Below are 22,974 nucleotides of genomic sequence, written 5' to 3'. Positions count from 1 at the left end.
TGATAACCCAAGCCACCTGCAAAACGAACCCAATCCACCTGCACTTCCATCGCCAAACAATCCTAATCCCGGCGGAATCCAATCTCACCTGCAGCCCCATCCCCCTGCCACGTCCGTCTTGCTCTGCGCGTTGCACGGCGCCTCAATCCACCTTGCAAACATGCCGTGACCGGGGGCGGTGCACTAAGTCGACCCCGCCCCCGCCGAGGCACGCGGCAGATCGCCGGTGGTGCTGTGGTCAGCAAAGGTGAGGTGCGCCGATGCCGCGTCATCGCTCCCTGCAGCTGGGCAGGCTGCAACGGGAGAGTACTCCCTGCAGCTGGGACGGGCTGCAACGGGAGGTGTTCTCTGCAGCTGGAATAGGCTGCAACGGAAGGTACCCAATGCAGCTGGGCAGGAGGCAGAGGGAGGTACCTGGTACCTGACAGCTGGGCAGGCTGCAGCGGGAGGTACATTGCAGATGACTGCAACAGGAGGTATTCTACAGGTGGCTCAAATGTAACAGAAGAGACGACTCTCTTTAGTTCGGTTGACTCGAATAAAACAGGAAGAACCCTTTGTAGCTGGCTTGCATGCAACGGGAAGCCGTTTCTGCAGTTTGTTCGAATAAAAAAGAAGGTTCTCTTTGCTGCTGACTCGAATAACGAGAACATCGGGCTGGTTCTTGTTCCACTGATCCACCCCTATACCATATTACGGCATGCACTCCACGGCCATTCCGGCATCATTCCGAGCCCATTCCAGTGCGACCCTACCTCCATCTACCAATTGAAGACCCAGTACCAAACGACAAGACGCAGCAGCGCAAAGTCGCAAGTCATCCGGATGGCTGTGAGAGAAGGGACAACACTTTTTGCCACGGGCGCCGCACAAAGGGGTGTTGCCGCTCATCACGACGACTATGCAAAGGGAACGCGGTTCTGTTGATTTCAGGCGGTGCCAAAGACGTTGTCTCACGGTTGATGCGCGTGGGGTTTATGCCGAGCCGTCTGTTGATTAGTTGAGAAGCGTGTTTGCTGCAGTGCTTGTGTTGATCACTGTGAAATGCGCTGGTCACGATGCGCCTATGATGACATACATTTTCTTTTTGCAATTACTTTGTGCTGTTTGGCAGTTTTTCAGTTGGTGTTACTTTCTTCATTGCATCGGTTATGTTTTGCTTGATAAAATACACCTACGATGATATTGACGAGGATGACAACATGATAGCATGTTTGCCAAGCTCAGTCACATACTTATCAATCAGAGACGTGCGGCAGTTATATGGGTGCAGAACTTCCTCGGTGCGTCGGAGACTCGTATGTGCACCTGAATACCCACATCCAGGGCTGCGGAGTCGATTGATTTTCGGCGACTCCGACTCCGACTCCGACTACGGCTTTCAAAAACCAGCTCCGACTCCGACTCCGACTCCGGGCAGAATTGTCGACTCCGACCGACTCCAACTCCCGACTCCGACTCCGCAGACCTAGCAGGGCTGCGGAGTGCGGAGTCGACAGATTTTCGGTGACTCCGACTCCGACTCCGGCTCGGTTTTCTAAAATCGACTCCGACTCCGACTCCGACTCCGGTCACAACTGTCGACTCCGACCGACTCCGACTCCGACTCCGACTCCGACTCCGACTCCGCAGCCCTGCCCACATCCATCAGATTCCACGTCGCTGTGCCAGTCACCTCGTCCCAACGTGTCCCAAATTTACCCCAGGTAAGCCTGGTCCCCTCCCTCCGCCGTATGTTTGTCCCGGTAGATCCTTCTCCCTTCCCCCCTCCCCTCTGTATGTCTGACCTGTGAGCCCCAGCCCGGCTCACTCATCACACTCACAAACACACAGGAGGGTAGCGTCTCTGAGAGCGCTCTGTGCTCCGTGGGAGGCCAATGGAGGTTCTGGTCTCCGCCCCGCGACCCCAGCCCCGGCCCCCGGCGGTGGCCCCGCGGGACACCCACAGACAGGTAGTGCGGAAATAGACGACCGGAAGTTACCCGGCGAGACGTGAGCTGCGGCCGGAAGTCACGCACCGGTATGGGGAGAAGGTGGTGGGGTGGGGGAAGGAAGGGGTGTGATGAATACACTAGGATGCAGGGGACCGAGCAGGTCATATGGCAAATGAAAAGCGTCCAACAGCCTGAGGAAATGAAACAAAAAAAAATCATCATACCCCATACGGTTCACACCAGTCACCAGATGCTCAAAAAAATGACTTACAGGACAAGCTGAGCTTATATTATTGTCTACCTCTCAGCAGTCTGTACATCCGACCATTAATTAAAATCACAATTTCATAATCTACATTTCCGTTTAAAAAGCGGGGCACTGCAGAGCACTGGCGCATTTTAGATCATAACTCATAAACGGTTTGTGCAGAGAGTCAAACTTTTGAGACTTCGCTTATGCAAAATTATTAACAGACATCTCGGCCAGGTTCGATCAACAAAAGCCCATGGTTGTGGTGACTGGTGGGACTATCAAAAAGAGGCAAGGTGTTACTGAATTACAAAACTAATCATATTGGTAGGCGCACGTAGATTCCGCGTTTGTCATGCGTCTTTTCACCTCTAAGACATAGCAATCATTCAGAAAAATACCATACACTCGAACTCGAATTTGACGCTCGGAAATACCTGATAGGGAAGATGAAGCAAGAGAAAGCTTTCCATAGTTGACTGCACAGATTGAAAGCTTTTAGATGCACCTCTTGTCTCTTACTCTTAGAACTGAAAATGAACAACAATTTCAAGACGAATTACAGTCGACAAGGCAAGAATGCATTAAAATGTATGCAATCAGACCTGAATGTGAAATAAATAGTGAGATCAGTTAAGTGAAATCTACCGAGTTACCATGGCACCATGCTATTTTCTCGTCAAATCGCTTTACAGCGCCTTGCAATGGCTCCAGGAATCCAGATCTCGCCCACTGACGGACTCCATAATTCATATTTCACGGACGCAGACAACCGACGGAAACGGAGACCTAAACATATGTGGATCACAAATGCCCTTCAGACAGATAATCATGATCACCCTCAAGATACTTCTATTTTCGTATTAGCTAAGGTAGCAAAACTTATACGAAACAATAACTCATGAGATGGGCAAAGTGCCCCTCGAGTTGCAACTTGCACAATGCACAATACACTCGTCACAGTTCCAATCTCGTGAACAGATGAGGAACCGCATTGTTCCTATAAAATCGACTGCCAATTATCATGAAAAAAGAACTTCACAATGGCCGAAAGTGGAGTAATGAGCACAATGGGATAGATGAACCCAGGATCCAAAGCGCATAAAGCCATGTTCCATTGCACCAAAGCCCACCGTTCACTAGCCTTTTGTACAAAAGTTTGTGAACCGTAACAATTCTGTCCTACCAGACGTGCTGTCATGATGATATTCCAGACTTACTATAACTATCAACAATGCCTACAAATGTATCATCAACCCCGATCTTGCAATTTCCGGCATCAACAACGTAAACAAGGGTGCACCAAAGCGTATGCTTTGCTTGAATAGACCCCTTATTTAACATTCTTTACATTTTAAAGATAAAAGCCGCGTTATGTCATCCAGTTTAGCTTTCATGAGTGTTCGTACCTTCTGGTCCATAAACTGTTACAAGTTATATGCCATGGACCACAAAAGATGCAGTATTCTTTCACAAACAATGCTTTTCTCGAGCCGTTGCCAAAGTAAAAGAGTTTACGACGGGGCACTAAGCAGAGCATAAAGGTGCACCTCTTCTTCCAAGGTCAACAATAGCAAGTACACACTGGTGTTCGATCGTCACAATGAGCGCCAGTGCGGAGTGGAGCGCAGTTCTGGGCACATTCCACACAGCGAACCAATACGAGCGTACTGGAAACCTGAGCCCACCGACATCGGTACATGTAAGGGGACATGTACAAGTTGGGCTATGGTCTGTGGGTTACTGATGCCTAACCCAGCAAAACAAACGAGCTGAGGGATGCTGAACACTGGACAGTGAACAGTCACCGGTAAACCGGGCAAGGATTAAATGAGCTGAAAGTGTTATAGGCCGTGAATCGAGTGAATGAATGATTAAGAGCTTCATTAGACGTTGTGATTCACAACAAATAAGGGAGAATCATACAAATGAATTGTGATTCACAGCAAATAAGGGAGAATCATACAAATGAATTGAGCGATTGTCAAACAGCTGAAAGAATATCACACCAGTGTAGTCAGTATGTATATCAAAAAGTACACATGCATCCATCCATCGATCTCATCCATGTTAATCTTTTGACGAAGGTAACGGAAACACGTCTGTCCCATGCACCACACCCATTTTTCAGCCCCGCCCCTCTCCCACACACCACGCCTATCTTTCGGCCCCGCCCCTCCGCGATTCCCAGGGGACGGGCCGTCCGTGGCCAGGTCGTAAAGACTCGGTCCACCAGCCCGGTGTCGGCCGGGACGAGAAGCGAAAACAAACATCGATTCCCGGCGGGCGGGCCGCCCGTCGAGTCCGACGGCCCAAACAGAACGTCGACGGCGACGGGAGAACGTCGGCGGCGACGGAGCACACCGGGATGTGCTGAGAGGGGTGGTGATGACCTGGGGCGACAGGTAAGGGTGGTCGGGGGCGGGTCTGTTGGAACATCGTCATCAAGGTCAGAAATTGCTCAAGGTAAGCGCGACTTTATTGATGTGAGTCCGGAAAAGGAATGTTTTAAGAGAAAGATTGAGTTAATAAGGCAAAAAAAAAGAGTACGGTTAATGAATGAAGGCGAGGCAAGAAAAGGATTAATAAGGCAGAAGTAATGTGATTCCAAATTTGGCAGCGACCATCGTCACCGCCACTGTAGCGTTTTCACCGAGTCCGATCAGATCGAGATCCGGTCACCAAGCTGGCAATTGTTGCTGCTAGATCGCGAACACTGGTGCACCAATACATTGACGTGTTACGCGCGATTCACAGAGTAATCACCACTGTACGACAATCCAACATCCAGTCGAATCACCGCCTTCGGGGAGTAATCCGCCGATTGCGCGGCAGTTCTCAGGTGAGTCATCCGGCATCCCACCGGGACGGGGTCGGGTCGGTTCTGGAACCAGCTACGCAGTGAGGAGGGGAAATACCGCTAAACACAGGTAGCTACCCGCTAGTCGCTACCATCATCAACGGCGACTAGACCTTTGGACATCGCACCTGTCCTGAGTGTGGACCGTTTAGGAGGACATCGTCCAGATTAGTGCGGATTAGAAGCTGGCAGTGCCACCCGAGACCATATGGGGTATGAGCATCGGACGCTGATATGAGCGACCAAACAAAGCAGTCTGGCCGGATGGCTCCCGCTGCAAACGAACCACCTGTGGAGGCAGACCATGGCAGGCCCGACTTTGGTTCTCTCCACATGCAATATGCGTATTTCTATGCAGCTGTTAGCACATTCTAGCTCGAGCATCAACCGCTTGAGTCACCACCTGTAGCTCACCACCACCCATCATTCCCCCCCCCCCCCCGCCCATCCCGACCACAGCCGCACGCAGCCCAATAGGCAGAACTCCGTCACCCCTCCCCTACAGACACTCTCATCAGTTCCTTCTCCGCATCTCGGCCGTGGAGGCTGGCGACCGGCCCACGTAAGACGCTCCAGAGCCGACATAATGCACGGTCTCGCTGCGACGAGGTCAGTCGGCCGACCCACACACCAGCCACGCGAGGGCGGGGGGAGAGAGAGAGAGAGAGAGAGAGAGAGAGAGAGAGAGAGAGAGAGAGAGAGAGAGAGAGAGAGAGAGAGAGAAAGAGAGAGAGACAGACAGAGACAGAGACAGAGAGAGGGAGAGAGAGAGGGAGAGAGAGAGAGGGGAGGGAGAGAGAGAGAGAGTGAGAGAGTGAGAGAGAGAGAGAGGAAAGGAGGGAGGGGAGGGAGAGGTAGAGAGAGGGAGCAAGAGAGAGAAGAGGGAGAGGGAGAAACGAGAGAGAGAGAGAGAGAGAGAGAGAGAGAGAGAGAGAGGGAGGGAGAGAGAGGGATAAAAGGGAAAGGGAGAGAGAGAGAGAGAACAGGGAGAGGGAGAGGGAGAGGGAAAGACAGACAGAGAGAAAGAGACACAGAGAGAGAGAGAGAGGGAGAGGCAGAGAGAGAGAGAGAGAGAGAGAGAGAGAGAGAGAGAGAGAGAGAGAGAGAGAGAGAGAGAGAGAGAGAGAGAGAGAGAGAGAGAGAGAGAGAGAGAGAGAGAGAGAGAGAGAGAGAGAGAGAGAGAGAGAGAGAGAGAGAGAGAGAGAGAGAGAGAGAGAGAGAGAGAGAGAGAGACGCCATTTCTGAGCTACCAATCAGTCCAGGGCCGACACATCTGCACTGGCTCTCAGTCGCTGGAGATCCAAGAGGTTCACAGATGTTGTAGGCAATAAAATCCCAGACCCACGTGCCCAAAATCTATCTCGGATATGCTGGTCACCCCTGTGAACCGAGTTCCCTTGGGTACGGTATTTCCAGACACCCCTGAGGTCGCAACTCGCAACATGCCGACCAGACGTCTGGAATTCGATCCCAGCTGTCTAAGGAGCACGATAAGGGTCGGTGGGCTCAGGTGGCTCCGGCGCCCGCTCGCCAAATCAGCAGTAATCCGCGCCCCGTGCTCCCGCGGGGCCTCCCTGTGAGAACTCACGATCATGAGACGGCACGACGGCGGTGCAGGAGCAACGGCGGCAGCGATGGTAGTAGCAGTAAAAACTTGAATCACCAGTGCACGTCCAGCCCTCAGCGAGGGACGCAGGCAGTCTGAGACAGTCCAGCAGCGCGGCACGCGGCACCTCGTCTCGTTCGACCCCCTCTCCACGCACGACCGACGCTGACGGCACCGACTCCGGCGCCGTAGTGCCGCCACGGCGCGGCCGCCCGCTGGCTGCCGAGGCCGGCCGGCCGCCGCCAGGGGTGTTCGACCCGCGCCGGCCGCCGCTGACGCCGCAGGCCGCCCGGCCGGACCCAGACGGATCGGCGATGTCCGCATTGGCCGCCGATCGTAGGTCGTTTTACGAGACTTGATGGGAATGAGAGGGAGATCCGAGGAGTAATCTCAAGAAACTGGGTTGTCACGGAAGGAGTGGCAGCGTTTTAACGGCTCTGGTTCGACCTGCAGACTGCACCCCATCCACAGCAAACCTGCATTGAGGGCGCAACGCAGACTAATGCGGACCATACTGGTCGGCCACCCCTGGCCGGCCGGCGGCCCGTGCGTCGGGGGCGGCGGGCGGACCCCACCTGCGCCGGTACGCACCTACATGCCGCGTGTCTGACACCGGTACACGGGCCGCGGGACGGCTGACAGACAGCCGGCTGTGTTTGGGGGAACCGCACGGCTCCACTGCCGGCTGCCGGTATCGGGTCGGTCCGTTCGGGGTACCCTGCCGCCGCCCCTACCCACCACTCGGCACCTGTGTGGGAGTGCGATGGGTGTCACCGCTCCGCGCCGCCCCAGACGGTCAAGGCTGGAACGGTCCGAGAAGGTGCGCCGTAACGACCTTCGCGATCCCCTCACCGTCCGCGTCTTACCCGCGAGACAGACGAGACAGACGAGCAGACGAGCAGACGGGCACACGGCCGGGAGGACGCAGGGCTCACTTTCTGCGAGCGACGGGGACAGCTGAGAGCCGCCAGGGACGGCGATGGAGGCGTTAGGGTGACGGTCTCAGCCTCACGCGGTCCACGCGTCGCCACCCGCCTCGCTCATCAAATCCCGGCACGGCGCCGTCACCACTAGCGCTCCGCGCGGCGGGCTCGGCGCTGTGAGACAACAATGGCGCACCACAGCGCCGGTCCCAGATGATTGAAAACACCGCCAGCGTTCAGCTTTCGCCGCCCGACTGTTAACTACTCAGGCGCCGGGTAATGCCGACATTTTCGAGGGACCGGCGCTCTCCATAAACGGGCCAGGCATGACCCTGTCATACTAATGGTCGGTTTATATTGAATAGATCACTCCAGCAGTGGCAGTCCACCAAAATCCACTACCGCCGGAGCCAGAGACGAGCCACCATTGCTGGAGACCTAAGGCTCTGAGCTCAAGTCATTGCAATTCTCTGAACAAACGCGACCGTCACCGCCAAACGGCCAGGCATGTCACTGTGTATCGAGGCCAACCCTGACGGAGCTGTCAAAGCTATCAAAGCAGCCGTGGCTGTCGGGACCGTCACAAGCCAGACGTGCTGTAAACCACCACCCGGCGTGGCGGGCGTGCCCGCCGTGGTAAGCACGTCCCACCATACCGTGCCGTAGCGGCCGTACCGGCCGTGCTCGGTCCGCCCGCACCACGGCGTGGTACGGCCCTCTACGGCCCACCACGATCTCTCCTGAAAGCTCGGCAGCAGCACGCCCGCGGCAGCACGCTGTGTCAGCGGGTAAAAACGCCGCACCGCAGGCGTGATCGGCAGCGGCGCCGGCTCGCAACAGGCGGGTCGGCAGCCGGGCTGACTCTAGCCGAGCCGAGGAGAGACAGGTGAGCGGTGCGGCAAAAACCGTCGTGCACCCCACTCCTCGAGCCGAGCGCGGCTTCAATACAAACGGTCCAGACTTGTACACGGCTGCGTAACTGCGCGATCGACCGATTGCTGCTCACGCCGGTCGTAAAAATAAGCCATCGCCGTGGGGCTGAGCTGTCTCAGCACGACATCAGTCTGTCTCGGCACGAGATATCTCAATGAGGTGACATTTCTCACAGACTGAGTTCAACAACGCAGAGAATTCTGCACTGATGCGAAGTGCGCTCTCAGAGCCTGGCGACGCACTTGTCCGCGTTTCTGCAGAACGGAGGCCAGATCGCGAGCAATGTCTGATGTATGTAGTGCGTGGCTGGCGGCGTATATAGCGTTGTCACAAGTGTTGCAGTTTTTCACACGACACGGAATCGGAGTGACGCTACAACACAGCTGATAGACGGTACAGCTGGCGAGCGTCTGAGCTCACCAGAGCAGTGATCCAGCTCATATTCGAGGTTACCCAGCCTAATGATGGCTGATCTAGCCAATGTGTACCCGGCCTTTTAAATTAAATTGACCAAAGCCTGAAAAAGTTAGTGTCGAACAATTATTCGATGAGCGGCCACTAGTATAATGAAGAAGGCTGCCCGCCTAATAATCGTAGAATTTCATCGATACTACTGGATTAGGCGGCGGAAGATTATACCACAGATCCGCAATTCGCGTAAAGAACGATTGAAGGCTTGCGTGCTATTATAATCTTCATTGGAGCGGGACGATGGAACTCAGTACCTACCGGTAAAAATTATACCTACACGAAAGGTGCATGCAACCTCTTCTTATGAATATGGCATGATTTGCAGGGCTTGAAGAGAAGCAATAAGGAAATGCCAGTTGTAATCAGTTACAAAACATTTCAGTTTAAGCCATCCACAGCGTAAACTGCTTCACCGCTACCTGTTAACATTTAAGTACCTAATTACAGCTAAACGAGAACATTCCGGCCGAATTGGAGCCAATGAGTAGCGCCAACCGACAACCGACGACAACCAGGCGGTCGAAAACGGCGACTGGCGGTCGAAAACCGATGATCAGCGGTCGAAATCGGTGATCAGCGGTCGAAAACCGGAGAACAGCAACCAACTAGGGAAGTGAAACAGATTCTCACACCATTGTGTCTCAAAGGCCAAAGCAGTGCCGTCGCCTCCACCACCGTCCAGCCGTAGTAGCTACCTCGGCAGACGCCGTCGAAACCATCATCGTCGTCGTCGGAACCGTCGGAGCCACGTCGGCAGCCGGGGCTCATCTCGGAGGCGACAGCACGTCTCGGCGAGCCGTCACCGGCTATTAGCGCGCGGCGCCTGTGGTGTGCGCTGGAGCGATGGCGACGACAGGGGTGCTGGTGGCGGAGGTCACACCCTTCTACGGACCAGGCTGGGAGAGGTGAGGAAAGCGAGCTGGGAAGCGCACGAGCACACGTCCGTGGACAGTGGAAATGCATGTGCCTCCAGACAACGAATTGAAGGAAAAAATCATACGGCGTAACAGCTGATCTGCTTTCCTATTCGAAAAGTTATTTTTGCATTCTAAGTTGATTTAGAATTTCTACCGAAACCCGTTGTCAAGTCATCTAGCCCAATCGGCTAGAACGACTCTTCAAAAACGAGCATGCAGATCGCGGATCAGCCTGAAACTTATCTCACATATCCACAAGCTACAACACACAAGCTTTATTTGATCGAACTTACCACTTACATCACTTCAATAGAAGCTCATCTACGCCGGTCTACACATTCACGTCGGTTGACCGGCGGTCCCTCTGTCCCCTATCACCCCGGCCGATGCCCTGCGCTCCCCACCTTCAGCTCGCCACCCATAGCCCGTCGCCCTCAGCCCTCAGCCTACCACCCATAGCCCGTCGCCCTCAGCCCGTATCATCGCTGCCGACAACAGATCAATTCGGAGGGGCCGCCGGCAGCTGGTCCGTCTCATCGACTGCGACGGAAACACTCGACGATGTCGTCGACGATAGGGAGGTCGCGGTGGGGTGACGAGAGGCGGCGGCAAGGTTTGACAGAACTTGATCGGAGGACATTCCAGACCAATGCGGTGTTTATCAGTGCGTAGAGACGCCATTTTTATGACATTGCCAACTGTCTGCTACTGCGATGTTGTTAAGTTTTATGGCTTTCGCGATGCAACGTTTGCCATGTGTTTTTATGGCGGGCAGTTTTATTCCCAGGGTTTTACCAGATTTATCGACACGAGGACTGAGAACTCTGATTTCTCTGGAGGACTCAATACACGCCGACTTCTTGACAACTATTGGTCTCGGTGACGAAACAGCTGAGGCCATTCGCATGATCCTTATCTGGTTTAAACTTGAAATAATTTAAGGAACTGCTCCCAGATGGCAGCGACGTTTATCACAACGGCACAGCGATGGGTATGAAAAACACGCTGGCAACGATAGAAGCAGTAACGCTTCACGCTGCACCAAGCCGATAATAGTTGTCCTCTCAGTCATCATGAGCCGAAAGGGCAAAATAGGAAGCGGAAAGAAAGATAAATAAATGGAGATGAGTATCGGAGTCATTTATGGGTTTTCAACGGGTCACGCCGTAGGAGTGTTTTTAATATTTAGATATCATCGGGCATGAGTGCATGACCATTGACCATCTTCTCTTAAAAAGAACGGCAGCCCTCCTTCCAGAACGTCCTCTTTCCTGCCGTGCTGATCTCGTTAGAGCAGCGCAATGGCAGCACCAGAGCAGGAAACTACAATACGCTGAAACGCCTGCAATGTCCCCATCTAGCAAAATGCTGACAGTAGCATTACAACAAATGAAAGAACGCAAATAAAATGAGACTAAGATGAATGCGTCCCGTGAGTTAGGTCTCATTCCGGACATGAAACCCCACCGGAAATGGATAGTGGAAGCAGATGAAACGCCGAGCCGGCACCAGAAAATGGATTTCTGGCACAGGACAGGTGGGAGGCTGCACGAGCCCGTTCTGGGTCAACAAATCAATACAGCACGCTGCGCCCTCAGCGCCCGGGGGGGGGGGGGGGGGGGGGCGCGGGAGGCGGAGGCGAGGGGGCTCGGCTCGATCAACTCAGCTGCACCACGCCGCTGCCTACTCCGCATTACCGAGTACGGTTGAAACTCGTACGGTCCGGCTCCACTGGGACAATATTTCTCCTCAGGCTTTAGATGGCCAAACGGCACCGAGTTTTGGAAAAGTTTGCCATCGGCAGGTTATTCAATCAGTAAGTAGTGGCTCAGTTATCTCAGCTTCTGACTTCCCATCGGAGTTACGGAACTTTATTGAAAGTTTGAAGTGCGTGAACACAGAGTTAATTTGGTTCCTAAGAGCTCTGCATTCTGTCTTTGCTCCCAGTTCTCGCCAATTTATCGATGTACTGAACATCGCAATTCCACAGCTTTGATAACCACTTACATTAGCCCCAGTTAAGCACCTAAGTAGCCAGAGCCTACGCAGAACAACAGCAAAGTAGCCCAGCATCCCAGAAAGCACACAGACCACCACCCATAGCTCCCATAGACCACCCATAGCCAGCCCAGCGAACCTGACCAGACCCACCGGCCACCGGTCGGTAGCCACCGTCCCATCTGTCTCAATAGCGGCCTGTCTCGCACGGATATTCCCCACACCGCTGCCACCGGCCGGCGAGACACATCAATCTCCCCGGTCTGAGCGGCGGCAATACATCAATCCTGCTCGACGGACGTCGTGTCGCGCGGCATATTCGATCCCGGGGGACGGTGGCTGTCAATCAGGGCGGGCGTCGGGGCCGATCGGACGGCCGCTAGAGACACACAGGTGGACGGTAGGATCGACAAAGACGACTAGATTGGCCGGCTTGTCTTGGTATAATGGGGATGAGAAGACGCTGATCATAGGTATGACGTCATTGGGTCACATGGGAATGGGACACAGCTATGGAGTGTATAAATCAAGAGGTGGAATCGGAATGATATGGCGACGCTAATCACGGGCATACCATTGGGTCCGTCTCATGGGGATAGACGGCGCTACTGCCATATATTGTATAACATCTTTACATCCAACCAATCACCTATCACCAATATGCCAGTCCCAACCACCCGTACTTACACTACAGGCATGCCTACGGATAGGTCAAGGTGTTGGAAGTCACGGCCCCGTACGCACTCAAATGCGTGCGCGCACAAAAGCACGGCGCACACGCACGTGGGCTGAAGGTGTCGTATCATTAAAACGGGCGAACAGAGCTTCAGCTGATAGCGCACCAGACAACTGGGTCTCAGTGGGACACGAATAGGCTCTCGTATATCTGATCAGAAGCGCCCAGCCTGCTAAATTACACCCGGGTGTGTTTTACAGAATCTGCTCAAAGAAAATTCATCAGCGAGATGGTGCTGGCGCGATCAATAACGCCTCCTCCTGGGTGCCAGCCGTGGCGTCTGTACGTAACGGTTCCGACTTCCGCGGACAATATAGCGTGGTGGTGGTATTGTGATACGCGGACATATTACGTCATTCCAAGTGCAATCGTAGAATCCATAGATCGCGTAGAATCCAGTACACATACGCAGAACCTACCGGTCGAGCGTCAATAATGACATCAGCAGGGAAACCCTGACACATCAACAACACGAGTCACAGGTGGGCTTCGCAGACTGTCTTAGAGGAATTCGCATAAAAAGTCCATGCCAGGCTTTGATTCGCATCTCCATCACCTTTATAAGATCCCGATTGCAATTTTTTTCAGATAATATGAGCATAAGGTTATTAACAACAGACGTAACAATTCAATAGGTATACAATGTTCAAAACTCTTTAGGCACCGAGAAAATGATCGTCATCAAATGAAGCTGCAGAGGTCAGGGGCAGATTCTATCAAATCCATATGGGATATGATCAAATCCATCCGGGATCACAACTCCAAAAGATATGCTAGCATACCGTTTAAAAAGTGAATTAAAAAAATACCCTGGCGGGTCTGTAACGCCGAAGCATTGTGTCGGAAGATCTCTCCTCAACAAGCACCGACTAGCCCTGCCTTTGACTAGCCCTCTGCATATTCAGCAACTGTTTATCGAGAGCTTGATATCAGCTATGCTTCACACCCCCCCCCCCCCAAAAAAAAACACCACCACATACATAGCGATTATAACGCACGACTGGATCTTCCTGGTAAAAATTACATATGTAGATAACGCTCATTACCAGCGCACCATATTCATCAGCAGCCTTCTTACAAATTAGCCAGGTGGCGCAGAATAGACGAGCTGCAGTGCATATTCAGCAGAGGATGATATTGACAGACGACGACGAGCCCGGGTGACGTGCGGTAACAATATGGCGGACTGCGGTTGGGAGAGCCACTGATGTTTTACATGTCCCATAGCGGCAATGGCTACCGGAAATATATCTCCAGAGAAGAGACTGAATATTTGTTCGCCTCTGGTCCAGCAGAAGGACATTCCAACATATCTACTTGAAACCACCTATATTACGTCCATCGCGGATAAGACGAGTAAGTTGGCCACTCAGACACTCGACATATATCGGCTACCATGAGACTCCAGATTGGTTCTGAAGGTGTGACTAATACGAGGGGGTATCGAAAAGTTCTGATCATCACCATGAATTAGATGAGATAGAAATCTGATTTTTTTTCACATGATGTTCATTACTCCTTTACAGGTCAGCACACACGACCGCAAACTTATTGCATCGTTTCTTCAGCTGCCTCAGGCGGTCATTGCAGGACCTTCGCACTGTCCCGTAAATCACTGCTCCACCCCATCAATGACGTCATTTCTGTCCATAAAACACCGGCCATAGTGTGGATTCTTCATTACCCGTAACAATCAAAAGTCAGTTAATACCTGGTCAGGTGCATTTGTTAGATGCGGTAGGATTTGATGTCCACATCATGTTGTTTCTTCAATCGCAGCTCAGGATGAATGGGCGGGGGCGCTGTCGGTGAGGATAAAGCATCTTTCTTGGGCTTTTTTGCGACGATTTTGCTTGAGGCCATCTCGCAACTTCTTCAAAAGTGTGCAGTAGTGCTTGCTTATCATTATCCGACCATCATCAAGACAGTCGGTAATGACTATCCTACGCCAGATCTAGAACACTGATAGCATTGACCTTCCATATCGGCTTCTGCATCTTCGCCTTTTAAGAAGGACAGATGTGCCGTGCTTAAACTTCTTGATCATCTTTTTGTCTCTAGATCATACACATAGACCCATCATTCGTCACAAGTCATCAAATCATCGAAGATGTCTTCAATTTCCTAAAAAAGGCCTAGTTTTCATTTCGAAGGGCCAAGACGCATTTTTCTCTTGAACAAAGTAGACACACGAACTGCTAAGCGGGCTGACTCCTTTATCGTCTGTAGTTCTTCGCTGATAATATTTTCAGGCACTGCCAGCATCGAAACCTTTCTGTTGCACAATCATCTGAAAGGTCACACGACGATCTGTAAGGATGAGGTCCTCCACTTCCTGCACAGTCACTACCTTGTCAGTCATTGGTAATCACTCTTTTCTTGACTTCCGTGCAAGGGCCATGCCACAAAGTTGAAAATTATTTCTTCATTTTCGGTAAGTGCATGAGATGGGCTTTCCTCGCCATAAACTAATTTCATGTTCTTGATGCATTTTCTCAGTGTGATACCGTTTCAAATGCATTAGTTGGATGACGGTTCGGTCCTCAATGGGCCCAACACTAATCTTTTTTACTTCTAAGTCTCTCTTACATAGGATAAAACCAGTTCTCAGGATTCTCTTTGCGGGAACATTGTTCTTAACAACCAAATATCACACCAACCAAAAATCATCAAAATCGGTCTACATCTTCTATGTGATGATCAGAACTTTTCGATACCCCCTCGTAGAATACAGGACGACAGGCATAGTTTTGGCCGGGCACCAAACATAGCTCTGCTATCGACCGAGACACATTCAACGACACTAGGGCGTGAATAGGTACAACAAAGAATGACGGACTCATTCAGTACAAAGCCGTGAGAGCTTCATGACACCCAACCAAGCCTATGAATAGCTTCAGAGCATTGTTGTAGCATCACTCGTCATTCAATCCACAATCATTATCTGAGCGCTAAGAGCCTTTATTTCTACGTTGTTCTACAATTATTCAGTCATTTGAAGTCCGCTTTTCAGTTTTCGTGCAATGCCATGATCATCGATGTGAAGAGCATCGATGCAATACACGCCATTTCCACCTGTTACTGTTGTAACTTGTAAGCAAATGTAACGTACTTTAGGACTACGCTTACCTAACGAGTTGGGTTCTTCGCGATTCACTATGATCTCGTTGTAGTACTCTCATCTCGTTTTACGTTTACCTAAAGCGAGAATTGAAGCATAAGTTCAGTCGAATATGAGTCTTTTTTCATGAAAAGAGAGCTTCAGTTTTTTTTTTCGTAGAATTTCTTTCTAGATCGACTTTCTTTACACGACAAGATTCCTTAATCCGTTGCTCTTTCGAAACAGCTCAAATCTCTACCAGTTGATTTATGCATCAATTGAAGAAAACAACCATAAATGAGCTCAGCTTGACACATCCCAAATCCAGCCCACCTACCAACACAACAAGACATTCCGAATTCGCATCTCTCCAAGACCCTCGTTTCCAACACACCCACAAAGACGCCCTCGGCCCTTCACACCTAGTCCCTCACATCTTTCACACACTGCCAGGAAGCAGCACATCTCTGGCAGGTGCCGGCACGTTGAACACGCAGCAGGCGTGCTATGCAGACTGCCAGAGACACCACTAACAACCCTGCATGGCTACCGAGCCCGGTTTACCCAGCTGCCGGACATTGGTCACGTGACCGCATTTTCCGTGTGACCTTGAGTTGGCACCAGATTTTGTCGACAGACGTGGCGCAGCTTATTTTACTGCATTATTTTAGATACTAAATATTTAGGCGTGTGGTGGTTAATGATACCGTGCAAATAATATTGAATCATCGGTGACATAGTTACCATTGATACTTGAATAGCATCAATAAAATGCAATTAATCTATTATTACTCTTCCATTGATTTTATTGTGTTTGCACACACAGAAAAATAATTACCCCTCTATGGGATTTTTTTACATAAGAGGAGTACCAGTACCCTTATTTCTCAGGTATGAAAACCTGAATAGGAATAGTTACACACCATTTATTTGGGGTTCCCGTACACCAATGGTTCTTTTTACACACATACTAGTAAATGTACCTTCAAGGTTCACAGTACCCTGCAAATTCGGGGTATCATTAACAAACAGAGTGGTATCTTTACCCGAAAAATCAGAATCGGTCGTGATAGAGCTACTCTGGCAGCATGTTTTTTTACTACTTGTCACTGAAAAGCAGGTACCTGTAACATGCATCAACTCATAAGGGTGTATAAGTACTTAAATGCGGTTTTCTGACTACTTATTTTTAGGTAGAGTTACCTTTTTGTTAGTAATTTTACATGATGCTGTCAGAAACTCAGGGGGCGTGACCTAAGTCGCGCATGCGCAGAAGGGTGTTGCTCTCCACCAATCATCGTTCCACGTTTGACTGTTTTGGCGCGCAGGCTTTCAGTTTGTGCCGCCGTGGCCGGCGTGATGGGTGTGTGTGAGGCTGGGAGCCGCACGGCGAGTGCTAATGGCGTTTCACGCGTTTTATTGTGCAAGTGAGCTGCGCGACTTTCTTTCCCGGTCGAGTGTGGTGGTGGATCGTGTTTTGCAAGGGCACCAAGCCGTCAAGTCAACAAGAAACAGCACTGGGATGTCAAGAAACGCCGTCAAGGAACAGTACCAGACACCAGGTGAGTGCAAACGAGTGTGGCTGAAATAAAGCCAAATGACCATGTCACATGTGACAACACATGCATGTGTTTGGAAAGTCAAGTACGATTTTTTAAAATTGCTTGCGACGCAAGAAAAAACGAAAATTTTCGATTCCATCCCCACCTCTGCTAGGATAACGAATATACCAACGTTGGTATATAACAGATGGCGCAACTAAGCGACACGAAATACAAATATTTTGTCGTGCAAGACGCCTTTATTCTCAATGAATAATTCATTTAAGCGATTCTGTAAAGGAAAATTATTTTAAAACATCATACTTTTCAATTTACAAAAATGCCTACCAGCTTCCTACCAACTAAGCGCTCGACCAAACAGATCGCTGGAAACGCCGGCCGTCCCGGCAAACGCCGGCCGGCGGCGTCCGCCGGCCGGCGTTTTCCCCGTCTTTCTACGACCATCGGTTCGGAAGTTAGACAGGGGGGGGGCAGAATCTGCCCCCCCCCCCCCCAGCAGGGCGCGTATGGCTGAATAGCCCAGCGGGGCGCGGGATATACTGCGGTGTGCGTATTTTAGCAGATTGTTCCGGTGAACTGCGTAGCGGAATGTAGCAGAACCGACGCGTGGTGTACAAGTACCTGATGACACTGGATACGAGCACCTGGTTACGAAACCCTCAGAACCGTGGTACCCGCAAAAATGGTACAGATTTGGCACTCTGCAGAGCGATTGGCGTACATTTACACCACATTGGGTTATCCGACCCATATTTATGCGCTCATAATAGGTTACACTACCCCAAAATACGAGGTAAATGAACCTGGGGCATGGTACAAAAACCCGAAAGTAGTGTATTACTACCCGTAATAATTGCGTAGCGTTACCTCAAATAGCGGTGTACCCTGAAAAGCGTCTTCGAATGAACGGAAAATCAAGAGTAGGAAAAAGCTGTAATGGAATTCGGGTACCTTGATTATGGTGGTAGCAAGACACGACTGGGATGGGATTACCTGCATTTTTAAGGTAAACATACCCGAAATAGTAGTGCAGAATCGGTACTCTGTAGTACCCTATTTTTTGGGGTGATTTTTTCTCTGTGTGCAGGCATAGGTAGAAACTGAAAAGCTGAGCCTGCTGCTTACAGTTGTTCTATACAGTAGCGGGCAGCGGCGGAACACCTTCAATTAAGGGGGGGGGGGCACTGCCGACTTTCGGAAATTTGTTTTTTACCTATCTTTAATAACTGATGCCCTACCTTCATCTACCATTATCTGTAAGAATCTTGCATCAATCATCACCAGACTTCTTAGTTTTTTTTTACATACCTACGCCCCAGCCGCGAGAGTGGGCGGGTACGACTCCCTCGATAGGCGTTATCACAAGTGTATTCGCGGCCATTGGGGCGACGTAAGAAAAGAAGAAAACAACTGGCCCCAAGAACTTTAAATTATCAGTTAGCATGCATCTTTACCTTGACCTGTAGAGAATTCATCATTAATTGCTAGAGAAAATTGCATTTTAAAGATTTCATCTATGCTTTTTTCATCGTTTGCACAATATGTTCTTTTATTAAGCTAGAAACACTAATTAGAAATAGTTCCCGCATCATCAAGAACAATAGGGAAGGCTTGAAGTGAATACAATAATCTAAACGGTGTTGTAATCTATGTGAAGACACTTCTAAAATTGCCTGTAGAAATATTGAAGGCAAAAGTTCAACTTTTTCACAAGACGGATGTCTATAAACCTATTCAACGTGTGACAACTCAGCCGGTATTTCGTCGCCTACAGCCAGGCTTTCCCTAGTGACCGATAGAGGCGCTGCCATCGATGTCCGCCCGTGCCGCCTAACGCTCGTACCCGCCCACCTCGAGCTAGCCACGCGGGAAAAACGAGCATGTGTGCCGTTACGGGACCGGGGACACAGCGATTGATGCACGGTTTATAAGTCTCAGGTCAACTGATGGCCTCTGAGGGTCAGGTCAAGTGCCCCGAGGGCCAAAATACGATTTCGGGTTTTGAAAAATAACTTTGTCAAAAAAAAAAACGGCGCAGAGTCGCGATTTTAGTACCATCATGTTTGTCATGCTCCGGTGCGTCAAAATGGTACACTTTTGTTTGGGTGGGGTCAACATAAGGTGTTCACATCGGATCAAAGCCAGGTCAGAGGCACTCAGGTCACGAACTTGGTCGGAGGAGGTTATATCGCATATCATTCGATTCGGTAGGTCTTCCCGAGTCTATTGGCGACTTTTCCGACTTGCCAGCTCAATTTTATCAGGAGTTATTGACGAAAAAACTTGTGACATTTGTGACGTCATGAATGACGTCACGCTAGGTTAAAGATGCAAAAGTGAAGCATTGGACATTGCAAGAATTGCATGAAATTGCGATTCCATGTGCTTGAGCTAGGTTTAGATCATTCTCGGCGTCAAAATTACAGTTTCCATATTTTCCCCATTGACTTGTAATGGTGACGTCGCGTGATCGGCCTGACCTCATGTGACCTCTAGGAGAAATCCGAGATATACAAGTTTTGAGACTCCTAGAGGATACTAGGTCCTGTAAGTATCATCTCGCTGTGACAGCCCCTCTGGCACCGAGGGCATTGCGAAGTTTCGGTATTTTGGAACTATTGCAGAGGTTCACGTGTGATGTCATAAGCAGTGACGTACCCAAGGGGGGGGGGCCACGGGGGCCATGGCCCCCTCCTGAGCGCCGAAGGCGCTCAGGGGGCCCCTCAGGCCCCGGTATATTTTTTTCAAACACTAGATAAAACGTCTTTTATTAGGAAGAAAAATGATATCAAAGTTTCATTTATGTGCCCCTGGTTACCCGAGGGGCCCCTGATGACCCGATGGGCCCCTGCAGTCATCCGAGGGCCCCCGGTTTCCTGGGCCCCTGGTCGCCTAGGGGGGCCCTGGTAGCCGGGGCCTGGTCGCATGGGGGCCCCTGATTGCCTGGGGTCCCTAGTCGCCAAGGGGGCCCTGGTAGCCGGGGGGCCTGGTCGCATGGGGCCTCTGGTCGCATGGGGCCCCTGATCGCCTGGGGCCCCTAGTCACCAAGGGGGCCCCTGGTAGCGGGGACCTGGTCGCATGGGGGCCCCTGGTTGCCTGGGGGCCCCTGGTCGCCTGGGCGGCCTGGGGGCCCCCGGGTGACCTAAGGGCCCCTTCGGAAGCAGGTGGCCCCCTCCTGGGCGAAATCCTGGGTACGTGCCTGGTCATAAGTCAGTGACCTGACCTGAGACGGAAATGCAATTGGTTTCCAAAGATGCGTATGGAAGCAAAGATAACGTGTGCCAAATAGCAGCCCTCTAGCTGTAAGGTGTTTTGAGCTATCGTCAAAAGTCGTGAGTGGAGCGCTACTGACTCCTCCGGTCGGCCGCCGGGGGTAAGGAGGCGTGCAGGGTATCGGAAAACCACCTGGTACTTTGCGAATTTTGCCGATAAAAATACGTTTCTTATGCCAACTTGTAACCAAAAGACTACTGAATCTCAAACCAGTCGTATCCTTGCACTAAATGGCTTGGTTTAGACACGATAGGTCTGAAAAGAAAAGGTCCCATGTATTCTCTATGGGCGCCGCGAGGCCGTTGGCACCAGAGTTTCGGGAAGTGCCCTCGCCACAACCGCACGTGCAGATTTGGTCACGTGACCAAGCGCATTTGCCGCCACTGTATTTATATACACTGTGGGTTTACCCAACTGTGGGCAACTGTATGCGAAAATTTATGAGGGATAGAAGGAGCTGGCAGTGTGCAAGCACAGAATATGGAGACCTCGCACAGTCATTGGCCCAAGTTTTGGGGCATGGCTCTGACCAGCATCGGCGTCACCAATGTCATGCAGTTTCGTTGAAGTGAAATGCTGAAGCAACAGGATTGATGTTTGTTTTACTTAGATTATCAGTTCGAAAGAAAAGATAACATGTCTGGGAATGACAAGGTGGCCGCCCTGACAGTGTGACGAAGTGAGAAGTGAGTAGAGACAATAGCGGGAGTACACATATAAACCAATTGCGTCGCTCAATCCAGCAGCGGCACCGGCAGCCCGGCCATGCCCACCGGTGTCGTTCAAGACCCGAATCCAGAGCCGGCACAGAGCGCGGCTCTGCCCTGAGACGTGACACATATCCCCGGCGTGTCATGACGGACAGACTTATGCTTGACCTCGCCTGTTTGGCGAATGACGATGGCAATGTTTACTTTTCCTATTTCTGATTAGTTACGCATTTAACAGATATCTACGCAACAAATGTATCGTGCTAATCGCAACACAGCAACCTGGTTTTGTAGTAGGTGAAACAGACTATTGGAGATGTCTCGTATGGATGTGGCCATTAGAAGCCGCGGAAACAGGGCTGAGCCGTGCTCTCTTTGCCGGGTCTGAATACGAGTCTTCGTCGAAGTTGAACTGGACGCTGATCGCTTCTCGCCTCAACATGAGACTTGGAAATAGGTAAGGTTACTGTATACATTGTTGTATTTATACAGGCGAGGTAATAGTCTGTCCGTCGTGACACGCCGGGGATATACATATGTCACGTCAGGGCAGAGCCGTGCTCTATGCCGGCTCTGGATTCGGATCTTGAACGGCATCTGTGGACATGGCCGGGTTGCTGGTGCCGCTGCTGCCCGAAGGGTTGGATTGAGGGGCGCTTGACTTGTATGTGTACTCCCGCTATTGACTACTCACGTCCAACTCCGTCACAAATCAGGGCGGCCACCGCGTCATTCCCGGGCATGTCATCCTTTTTTGCACTGCAAATGTACCTGCTAAACGTAACGTCGATGTCGGGGTCACCATATTCTGTCCTTGCACCTTACCAGCTCCTGCTGTTCTTAGTAAACTTCAAATTTTCGCATACAGTTGGCAACAGCATATGTGGGCTGCAAGCCACCGTCACGTCTAAAAGCAATGTAAGTTGTCAACAGCAGTACATAGAGCTGTGCTGTTGCTCAGTTCGCTTCTTGACTAATGAACAAAGCGGTATGGTTCGTTGAGTGGCAGCTGCGCCCTATTTCACGAGCGCTATTGTATTGAACAACCATGATCGATCCACATTCTCAAAGTGCGTGGCGATTACTGTTCGCTAGCAGCCTACGTGTCAAATTGGGTTTTCATGGAGATATCAGCAAACTCGGACGATGTAGTCAGCCTGTTGGCAGCGTGGTAGCAGCGGCCGCGAAACACCGCGCTGTATTCTCGAAACGAGATATTTCGAATGAACTATGTAGCCAGAGGCATTGAGTCTTTTCTTAGTTCTGTTTGGCCTATTTTCTGAACCATCGACACAGAACACCGCAGCAGAGACAACGATGCTGCAGTGCACTGAAACTTTCCACTCCGACAATATGGGCTAGCGCACCCCTATCATGTGAAAGAAGACCATGCATTCCCTCCCACCACCGGCCGGCCGGCCGCCCGGTAGATGCCGTGGCGCGCGGTGCCGATAAGGCGCTTCCGCCCGCGCGCGGCGGCGAATTCTCGCCCTTATTGACACCGGCCGGTCGCCGGGCGTGACATGGTCCTCTTCAAGCCGTTTGGGGAGCATGAAGCAGTTAATATTTTTCGGAAAAAAGGCATCGTTGGACTCAGAAAAGAATACCTCACCACACGAGCCATGAGCCCGTATACTTTTCCGAAATTCGGTTTTTTTGAACAGCCCTATTGTGGGGGCACCGCCCCCCAAGGCCCTAAAG

General features: G+C 51.1%; 1 protein-coding gene across 13 annotated transcripts in view; it reads right to left on the bottom strand.

Moving 5' to 3' along the window:
• The window catches only part of LOC122392546 (polypyrimidine tract-binding protein 1-like), a 137,981-nt gene that overhangs the window by 91,535 nt on the left and 23,472 nt on the right, over nt 1–22,974 (bottom strand). For 2 of the 13 annotated variants that reach the window (XR_006258539.1, XM_043387559.1), the window contains exon 1: nt 6,633–6,834. The exons of 10 other annotated variants lie outside the window; for them this stretch is intronic. The gene's annotated coding sequence lies outside the window, so the exon portion shown is untranslated. Of the gene's footprint in view, nt 1–6,632; nt 6,847–22,974 lie in introns of those variants that run through there. One more of the 13 variants, XM_043387568.1, reaches the window with a different exon arrangement.

This window comes from Amphibalanus amphitrite, unplaced genomic scaffold (genome assembly GCF_019059575.1).
Source record: "Amphibalanus amphitrite isolate SeventyFive unplaced genomic scaffold, NRLGWU_Aamphi_draft 000490F_arrow, whole genome shotgun sequence".
NCBI lineage: Eukaryota > Metazoa > Arthropoda > Thecostraca > Balanomorpha > Balanidae > Amphibalanus > Amphibalanus amphitrite.
The sequence above is the reverse complement of the archived record's forward strand: the minus strand, read 5'-3'. Positions and strand labels throughout refer to the sequence as shown.